General features: G+C 37.6%; 1 non-coding gene across 1 annotated transcript; it reads left to right on the forward strand.

Annotated features, from left to right (window-relative positions):
• The first annotated feature begins 1,236 nt into the window (after window positions 1-1,236).
• Window positions 1,237-1,343, forward strand: LOC141723239 (small nucleolar RNA R71). Its single transcript, XR_012576224.1, has one exon. It is a non-coding gene; the product is annotated as a small nucleolar RNA R71 (small nucleolar RNA).
• The last annotated feature ends 8,874 nt before the right edge of the window (window positions 1,344-10,217 follow it).

Here is a 10,217-nt window from a genome sequence, read left to right on the forward strand (position 1 = left end):
TTTTCGATGGTGTAAGGAATAGTGAAGCTTCCAGGATCTTTAAGCTTCGGAGGCAACTTCTGTTGCAGCACAACACTGCATTCCTCCGTTAAAGCAATGGTCTCTAAGTCATCGAGCTTCACTTTCCGAGAGAGAATACCTTTTATAAACCTCGCATAGCTAGGAATCTGTTCAAGAGCTTTAGCGAAAGGTATGTTGATATGAAGTTTCTTGAACACCTCCAAAAACTTCTCAAACTGCTTATCCAGCATTTTCTTCTACAGCCTCTTAGGAAAATGAGGTGGAGGATAGATCTGTTTCTCCCCTGTATTGCCCTCAGGAGGAGTGTATTCCACAGTAGTCTTCCTTGGTTCCACCTCTACTTCCTTCTGCACTTCTTCTTCAGCCAGAACTGCATTTTCTGAAACTTGAGAATTTTTAGGGCTTGCACCCTTCCCAGACCTTAATGTAATTGCATTAACCTGCTCTTATGCTTCCCTCTTGCCTGGAACTTCTGTATCACTAGAAAGCATTTCTGGTAGTCGATTCAATAAGGCGTTAGCCATTTGTCCTATTTGGTTCTCCAGATTCTGAATAGAAACAGCCTGGCTTTGGCATATAAGAGCCTAGTTTTTGCACATAAGCCTCAACTCCTCCAATTCAGATTTTTTATTCGAAGATAGACCTTCATCATGAGTTTGTTGTTGAAGTTGGAGTTGTTGTCTTAGTACAAATTGTTGCTGAAAACCAGGAGGGTTGAATAGCTTATTTCCAAACTGCTGGAACGGCTGTTGCATCACATTCTGATTGTTGCTCCAGCTGAAGATAGGATGATTCCAGTTGTCAGGATGATAAGTGTCTGGAACTGGTTGCTGCAATCTCTGAAAGTTGCTCATAAACTGAGCTGAGTCACTAGATATAGCGCATTGCTCCGTCACATGCGGACCTGCACATAGCTCACAAACACTGATTATCTGCTTAACACCATAGTTAGCCAGAGAATCGATCTTCATAGACAACGCCTTTAGTTGAGCAGTGATAGCCATAGTTGTATCCACTTCAAGAACTCCTGCTACCTTGCCCTGTGGACATCTCTAGGTCGGATACTGATATTCATTAGCATCCATCAGTTCAATTAGATCATAAGCTTCCTCATAGCTCTTTGCCCATAATGTTCCGCCTGATGCTCCATCGAGCATGGGTCTGGACTGTGCTCCCAACCTATTGTAAAAACAATTGATGATCATCCAATCAGGCATTCTATGATAAGGACACTTTCTAAGCATCTCCTTATAGCGCTCCCAAGCTTCACATAGCGATTCTCCCATTTGTTACGCAAATTGAGTAATAGCATTCCTGAGTGCAGCTGTCTTCGCCATAGGGAAGAATTTAGTAAGAAACTTCTGAGCAAGATCTTCCCAATTAGTAATCGAACCAACTGGTAGAGAGTGTAACTAACTCTTAGCCTTGTCCCTCATAGAGAATGGAAACAGTCTCAGCTTCACAGCATCTTCAGAAACACCGTTGAACTTGAAGGTGTCGCAGATCTCAATGAAATCCCTAATATGCATATTGGGATCTTCAGTTGGAGAACCCCCAAACTGGATTGAATTCTGCACCCATTGAATTATGCCAGGCTTGATCTCAAAGGTATTAGCTGTGATAGTTGGCCGGACAATGCTAGATTGAATGTCATTGATCTTGGGTTGAGAAAAATTCATCAAGGCTTTCGTTTGTGCTGCTGGATCTCCCATTATAATGAGTACTTGAAACACAAATAAATAAACCGTGAAACTAAAAGAATCTGAGTCAGTGAACTTTAACGACCACTGATGACAAGCACATAAACTAAAAATTAACACCGAGTCCCCGGCAGCGGCGTCAAAAACTTGTTAGGGCGAAAACATGCGCTAATATTCACGCAAGTATACGCGTTCGCAAGTAGTATAAGATATAAATCAGATTCGTTCCCACATAGACTGGTTTAGGTTAAGTTCAACTTATGCACCTATGCAACAATGTATGGTTATCACTCAATGCTAAGATAAATAACAAATTGGGTTTTTATTAAACTAAGAGATTATACTAAATAACATTAACTAAGAGAATTGAGGTTGAATTACTATATATGACAAACATGGGATTCTAACTTCATTAAATACTTCATTCAATAGCCTTATTGTTCTTAACCTTAGCATGTAATGGTGATGACACTAATCAGATAACACGAAACTAGTAAACGCCAACTTTCGTTGTACGAATACCCTATTACCGAACATCCACAAAAGAGATAGAAGTTGAATAGACACCAATTATGCTTAGTCCTTATATGTCTATAAGAATTGAAAACATAACGGTTTAATGCGCAAGTTATCTATCGTGATTACATAGGGCAAGTAAGATGGTTAAAATTACCTACGAATCATGCATGACAAATACATGAACCTATGCTAGCATGGCACGTTCTAAACCTCTATATTCACTGTCGCTTCAATAGAGATTAACACACTATCTTATATGTTAGCTACGCATATAAGACGAATAAGCACAACCAATACTAGGATATCAATCAATCATCACACACCAAGATATCAAAATAATTAACTATTGAAATCCATAAGTAAATCCGCTAGAATCCCATGACAACGATTAATTCATAATCGAACTCATCATCACCATGGGTTCCAATGAAAGCATGGTATAAAATAAGGTCTTAATAAACTGAATAATAATTAAAGTACGAATAAATGAGATCTAGGTTCAACAAGAACGAAAACGAGCATCCAAAGTTACAACTAATTCAAAGAATCACAAGTTGAAAACAAGATCTTCTTTTTCGGAGTTGTTTTATGCTTCTAGGTCTTCTCCTTGATCTCCCAATCTTCCCGGATGATGAAAACCCTTTTTTAAGTATATATAAGCCCATATTGAACCCGGACCCTTAAAATCATTAAATTCAACTCAAAAAAGGCTTTTTCAGCGAAATCAGTGAGTCATCCGCGCATCAGCACGCGGTGGCGTGCGGGTCGGAGGTGGCCGCGTACCCTTCTGACGCGGCCGCGTGTAGCCTTTCTGGAAAATTCCGATGAATCTTATTTTGGCCATAACTTGAGTTCTACTCATCAGAATTAGGCGATTCAACTTCCCACGCGAAGCTAACGAGATTCTCAACAACTTGAAAATGGCCTTGGCTTCCAAATCTGATCACTTTTCATTATATTTCCTTTAAAAGCTCATTTCTTCATTTAACTGATACCTGAAATGCAATAACACAAAATCAAATCAAAATACCAACAACTTGAGTCCAAAACAACAATTTAAGATTGTAATGAAGCGTTCCAAGTGGATATAAAATCCACTTATCATTCACCTTGGAGAGACTGTATGGCATCCTGAAAATATATGAGCTTGAAATAGAGTAAGATGAGAGGATGGAGAAAGGAAGGAAGAAGGGAGGGTCCATAGCACTGGTTTCTGAGTTAGAGAAAGAGAAAGAGATGAAGGTAGAAGTTGTTGAGTCTACATCAAAGGTCTGTGAATGTAAGGGTAAAGGGCTCGTAGCTAAAAATGAAGATCATTTGAGCCAAGATGACATGGATGATATTGATGAACATCTAGCATTCCTATCCAGAAGATTTGCCAAGCTCAAATTCAAAAAGAATTTTGGAGCAGCCAAGCCAAGTAGAAACATGGTGGATAAATCCAAATTCAAATGTTCCAAATGTGGCTTGGCAGGGCATTTTGCAAGTGAATGTAGAAAGTTTGATTGTAGCAAGAAGAAGTTTGAGCCTGTTGATTATAAACGGAAATACTTTGAGCTGCTCAAGCAAAAGGAAAGGGCTTTCATTACACAAGAAAATGACTGGGCATCTGATGGATTGGATGAAGATAAAGAAACCAGCTATGTCAACCTAGCCCTGATGGCCAAATCTGATAAAATAGAAACAAGTTCTTCAAGTAATCAGGTAATCACCACTAACCTAGGACATTTATCTAAAGCTCAGTGTAATGATGCAATCAATAACATGTCCACAGAATTATATCACTTGCGTGTTACACTTAAGTCCCTCACTAAGGAAAATGGTAAAATTAACAAAAATAATTTGTTTTTAAGTGAGAGGAATAATGTGCTAGAGTCCCAGTTTATTAAATTTGAAAAATTGAGAATTGAGTGTAAAATTGCTAAGGATGAATTAACTGAGTCCTTGAAGAAAGAAGAGATTTTAAAAAAGCAGCTTGATCGAGAACAAGAAGTGATTAAGGCATGGAAATCATCCAGAGATGTTCATGCTCAAATCACTAAAGTTCAAGACATTGAGTCCTTTTGTGATGCAGCCTGAAAGAAGAGTAAGGAGAAGCTGGAATTCAATTTGGTTGAAGGATTGTTGACAGATGTGGACTCGACAGATGATGAAATCATCCGTCAGATAATCAAAAGGATTATTCGTCGAGTGACAAAGAGCCACATCCGTCGGCTGTGAGTAAACCTGTGAGCAAAGCTAAGCTTTCCAAGCTGAATGAGAAATATGGATCAGTTTCCAAACACTTTGTTCCGGGAGAATCAAGTCAAGTGAAGAAGGAGAAGAAAGTTAATGTTGGTCATATGTCCATCAAGCAATTGAATGACAGACAAGAAAAGATTGAGGTTAAAGCAGAAGCTAAAAGGAAAAACAATAGAAATGGGAAAGTAGGAATTAACAAGCATAACAACTACACACCTGATCAATATGCACCAAGAAAAATCCGTGTTAAGTGTAGTAGTGTTAATCACTTGTCTGTTAATTGCAAATTTGCCATTCCTACTCCTATGTCTGTACCTCCCTCTTTTCCAAACATGACTGTTATGCCTAACATGCTTATAAATGCTATGTCTACTCAGAATATGAATTCACAATTTGCTAATATGCCATTTGCACATAATCCTTATTATGCTGCATTTAGTATGCCATAAATGCCATTTAACATGCCTTACTGGAATAACATGTTTGCAAATAGCATGCCTTTTCCTGTTAACCAAAATGTGCATGATAATTATGTACTAATGACCGGTTTCAAAGATCCAAATCAAATGACTAAGGATGAATCAGAAATCTCTAAGTCAAACGAGATTAAACCTAATAAATCAAAGAAGAAAGCTAACAAGGAAGGACCCAAGGAAACTTGGGTACCAAAATCAACTTGATTTGATTTTGATGTATGCAGGGAAATAGAAAGAATTTTTGGTATCTGGACAGTGGTTGCTCAAGGCACATGACTGGAGATTCTATCCTGCTTACTGAGTTTAAGGAAAGAGCTGGCCCAAGTATTATTTTTGGAGATGACAGAAAAGGTTATACTGTGGGATATGGCTTGATTTCAAAAGACAATGTCATCATTGAAGAGGTTGCTCTAGTGGATAGTCTCAAGCACAATTTGTTGAGTATCAGCCAGCTTTGTGATAAGGGCAATTCAGTAACCTTCAATTCAGAAGCCTGTGTTGTGACAAACAAAAGGAGCAACAAAGTGGTTCTCACTGGAGTGAGAAAAGGAAATGTGTATTTAGCTTACTTCAACTCATCTAATGCAGAATCTGTCACTTGTCTTCTCAGTAAAACAAGTCAAGATGAAAGTTGGCTATGGCACAAGAAGCTGTCCCATTTAAACTTCAAGACCATGAATGAGCTTGTCAAGAAAGATCTGGTAAGAGGTATTCTTCAAGTGGAGTTTACTAAGGATGGATTGTGTGATGCCTGCCAGAAAGGAAAGCAGATCAAAGCATCATTCAGAAAGAATCTTGATTCAACAATTGAAGAACCTTTGCAATTGTTACACATGGATTTGTTTGGACTAGTCAATGTGTTGTCTATCTCAAGGAGAAGATTTTGCCTAGGAATTATGGATGATTTCTCAAAGTTCTCTTGGACATATTTCCTAAAATCTAAAGATGAAGCTAGTGAAATCATCATCAATCACATAAGGAAAGTCAACAATTATCCTGATTTTAAAGTAAGAAGAGTCGGGAGTGACAATGGAACTGAGTTCAAGAATTATGTGATGAGATCATTTTGTGAAGAGAATGGGATTGTGCATGAGTTTTCTACAGCAAGAACTCCACAACAAAATGGAGTAGTGGAAAGAAAGAACAGATCTCTTATTGAAGCTGCAAGGACAATGCTTGAAAAATCAAAGTTACCAACATATTTATGGGCTGAAGCTGTGAATACTATCCGCTACACTCAAAATATCTCTTTGGTTAATCAAGCAAAATGCATGACACCCTATAAATTGTTCAAGAACAGGAAGCCAACTCTAAATTTTCTTCATGTCTTTGGCTGCAAATGTTATATCTTGAGGAATCAAACTGATCAACATGGGAAGTTTGATGCTAAAGCATATAAATGAATTTTTGTTGGATATGTTGTGGGAAAGGCATATAGAGTCTACAATCTAAGAACCAACATTGTTATGGAATCAATACATGTTGTGTTTGATGACAAAAAGATTAAAGGACTGCAAGATGGAGATTTCCATGAAAGCCTCAAGTTTGATAATGTGGAGATGGATAGTGATGAAAGTGATGAAGAAATAGTGAATAAGGATAATGCAGAAAAATCTACAACTAATGAAGCATATAAATCAACATCTGTCGAGTTACAAAATGCTTCATCCGTCAGGAGATAATCTATCTTATCCGTCGGGAGACAATCAGCTTCATCCATCTGGACACAAAGTGCATCATCCGTCGGAACATTAAGAGAAGCTGAAGGTCAGAATAGATCACCTACAAAAAGTTTCCCTTTCTCAAATCAAAGATTCACAAACTCAGGGGGAGTTTTTAATAATCAAAACTCAGTCACACATCAAGACGACAATGAGGCCTCTTCATATAGAGCTAATCTACCTCAACAAAGAAAATGGAATAAAGATCACCCTTTTGAGCTCATCATTGGTGATGCATCTTCTAGAGTTCACACAAGGAGAGCAACTCAAGAAGAATGTCTATATAGAAGCTTTCTATCTAAGGAAGAACCAAAGAACGTAGAAGAAGCTTTGTTGAATCCTGATTGAATTTTAGCTATGCAGGAGGAGCTAAACCAATTTAAAAGGAACAAGGTATGGAAGCTGGTACCCAAACCTAAAGGAAAGAATCCAATTGACACCAAGTGGGTATTCAGAAACACGATGGATGAAAATGGCATAGTGGTAAGGAACAAAGCTATACTGGTTGCTAAGGGCTACTGTCAATAAGAAGGAATAGCTTTTGAGGAAACCTTTGCTCCTATTTCAAGACTTGAAGCCATCAAAATCTTCTTAGCCTATGCAGCTCATGCCAATTTCATGGTCTATCAAATGGATGTCAAAAGTGCTTTTCTGAATGGAGATTTGGAGGAGGAAGTTTATGTTAGTTAGCCCCCTGGTTTTGAAGACCCAAATTTTCTAGAACATGTCTACTATCTTTTGAAGGCACTTTATGGGCTGAAGCAAGCACCTAGAGCCTGGTATGACACTTTATCAAAGTTTCTTTTGGAAAATCACTTCACAGGAGGTACTGTTGATAAAACTTTATTTTTTAAAAATGTTAATGGCTCTAGTATACTTGTTCAAATTCATGTAGATGATATTATATTTGGCTCTACAGATGAAAAACTTTGTAAAAAGTTTGCCAAATTGATGCAAAGTAAGTATAAAATGAGCATGATGGGAGAACTAACTTACTTTCTTGGTTTACAAGTTAAGCAAGTTAGTGATGGAATATTCATTAGTCAAACTAAATATATTCAGGATCTTTTAAAGAAGTTTGATTTAATGGATTGCACATGTGCAAAAAACTCCCATGGCCACTGCAACTAAGCTTGAATTAAATACTACTGAAAAGTCTGTGGATATTTCAAGTTACAGGGGCATGGTTGGCTCACTTCTGTACTTGACATCTAGTAGGCCAGATATAATTTTTGCTACTTGTCTTTGTGCTAGATTTCAGGCTGATCCTAGAGAATCTAACTTAGTAGCTATTAAGAGAATTTTCATATATCTCAAGGGAACACCAAAACTTGGCATTTGGTACCCTAGAGATTCTGGTTTTGATCTAACTGGTTATTCAGATGCAGATTATACAAGTTGTAAAATAGACAGAAAAAGTACAATGGGAACCTCTCAATTTCTAGGGAACAAGCTTGTGTCCTGGTTCGGTAAAAAGCAAAATTCAGTTTCTACTTCTACAGCTGAAACTGAATATATTGTTGCTGGTAGTTGCTGTGCATAGATTTTATGGATGAAATACCAATTGTTGGACTATGGTCGACAAGTGGATATAATTCCCATTTTCTGTGATAACACAAGTACAATTGCCATCACTGAAAATCTGTTACGACCGGCATTTTATGTAATATTATTTGTGAACTTTGTATAATATTAGAGCCGATTATAAATATACTTTGTGATTGTACGTTTGTGTGAATGGAATTTGCTGCGTTATAAGTTGCTTTATGTAGATTATAAATTTTTCAAAGCAAGAGTTTTATTATTTGCCTTTATTTTTGATTTATAAGGAATATTCTATACTTTGGAAAATTTTCTTTTAAAAATTATTTCATTCATAAATTTCAAAAGTGATCTCATAAATTTTTTAAAAATCCAAGTTATTTTATGGTACAACTTTTATAATTTTCGAAATATTAATTTTATTTATAAAAATTATTCTTTGCAAATAATTATTTATTTAAATTGCATTTTACTCTTTTGCCCATGCATGCAAATCACTTCTAATTCAACTCAAGGGCACTAGGGACAATTAACACCCCACTACCCACTTCTATCAATGCCACTTTACCAAAACACCCTTGCATGCATTTTTACTTTCAATAAGAGAAGGGAGATAGTGGTAAAAGCACATCTTCTGGCTTGATCTGAAAGCTGTAATGTCCATACCTTGTTCTGAAAGCTGTCTTTGGTATATCTTCTGGCTTGATCTTCAGTTGATGATATCCCGATCTTAAATCAATTTTGGAGAAGTACTTGGCTCCCTTCAATTGGTCAAACAAATCATCAATTCTAGGTAACGGATACTTATTCTTGATTGTAAGCTTGTTGAGCTCCCTATAGTCGATGCACAGTCTCATGCTTCCATCTTTCTTCTTGACAAATAACACCGGGGCTCCCCATGGGGATACGCTGGGTCTGATCACTCCTTTCTCTAACAATTCCTGCAATTGCTTTGCTAGCTCTTTCATCTCAACAGGCGCCATTCTGTACGGGGCCTTGGATACTGGTTCTGTTCCAGGTGTTAAGTCGATCGCAAATTCAATTTCTCTATCTGGAGGAAGTCCTAGTAATTCGTCGGGAAATACGTCTGGAAATTCATTTACAACTGGAATATCTTCAAGTTTTGCTGGCTCCTGACTTCTGTCGATCACATATGCTACGAAATGCTCACATCCTTGTCGTAGTAACTTCTTGGCTTGAATCATCGTTAAGAACTTCTTTACTTGTTTCTGACCTTTGAACGTTACTATTCTTTCGTCTGGCGTTTTCTCCATTACTTTCTTATTTTGACAATCTATTTGAGCATCATGCTTAGATAACCAATCCATCCCTAATATAACGTCAAATTCTCCAAACTTAAATGGTATCAAATCTACACAAAACTTACTACCAGAAATCTCAACCTCACAATTCCCACAAACATGATTCACAGTACACGTTCTTGATTTGCTAATTCCACAGTCATTATTTCATTTAAATACCCAACTGGACAATTTAACTTACTAACAAAATCTTGTGAAACAAACGATCGAGTTGCTCCCGAATCTATTAACACTTTGGCACATAAAGAATTCACATTAAGCGTACCTGCCACAACATCCGTATCCTGGATCACATCCTTCACCGACATGTCAAAAACTCTAGCCCTTGGAGTCTCATTTACTGTTGGGGTAGATCCCATGATCCTCAAGGGATTACTGACTGGGGCTGATGTCTTGCAATCCCTGGCCATATATCCTGGCTTTCCACATTTGAAGCACGCAAATCCAATGGCTGGAACCTTCACTGCTGGATTCCGGATAGGCTGATCCTTATTTGCTGGCTCTCTAGCGGGCTAATTTCGGCACTCCCTCGAATAGTGCCCTTTCTGGTTGCATCTAAAACATACCACATTCAACTTGTTACAAACTCCTCCATACTTCTTTCCACATACTTGACAATCTGGAAAAGTTAATCTCAACTGATTCGGCTGATTCACATTAGCTGGACGGTTGCCC

Source organism: Apium graveolens, chromosome 4, assembly GCF_009905375.1.
Source record: "Apium graveolens cultivar Ventura chromosome 4, ASM990537v1, whole genome shotgun sequence".
Taxonomy (NCBI): Eukaryota; Viridiplantae; Streptophyta; class Magnoliopsida; order Apiales; family Apiaceae; genus Apium; species Apium graveolens.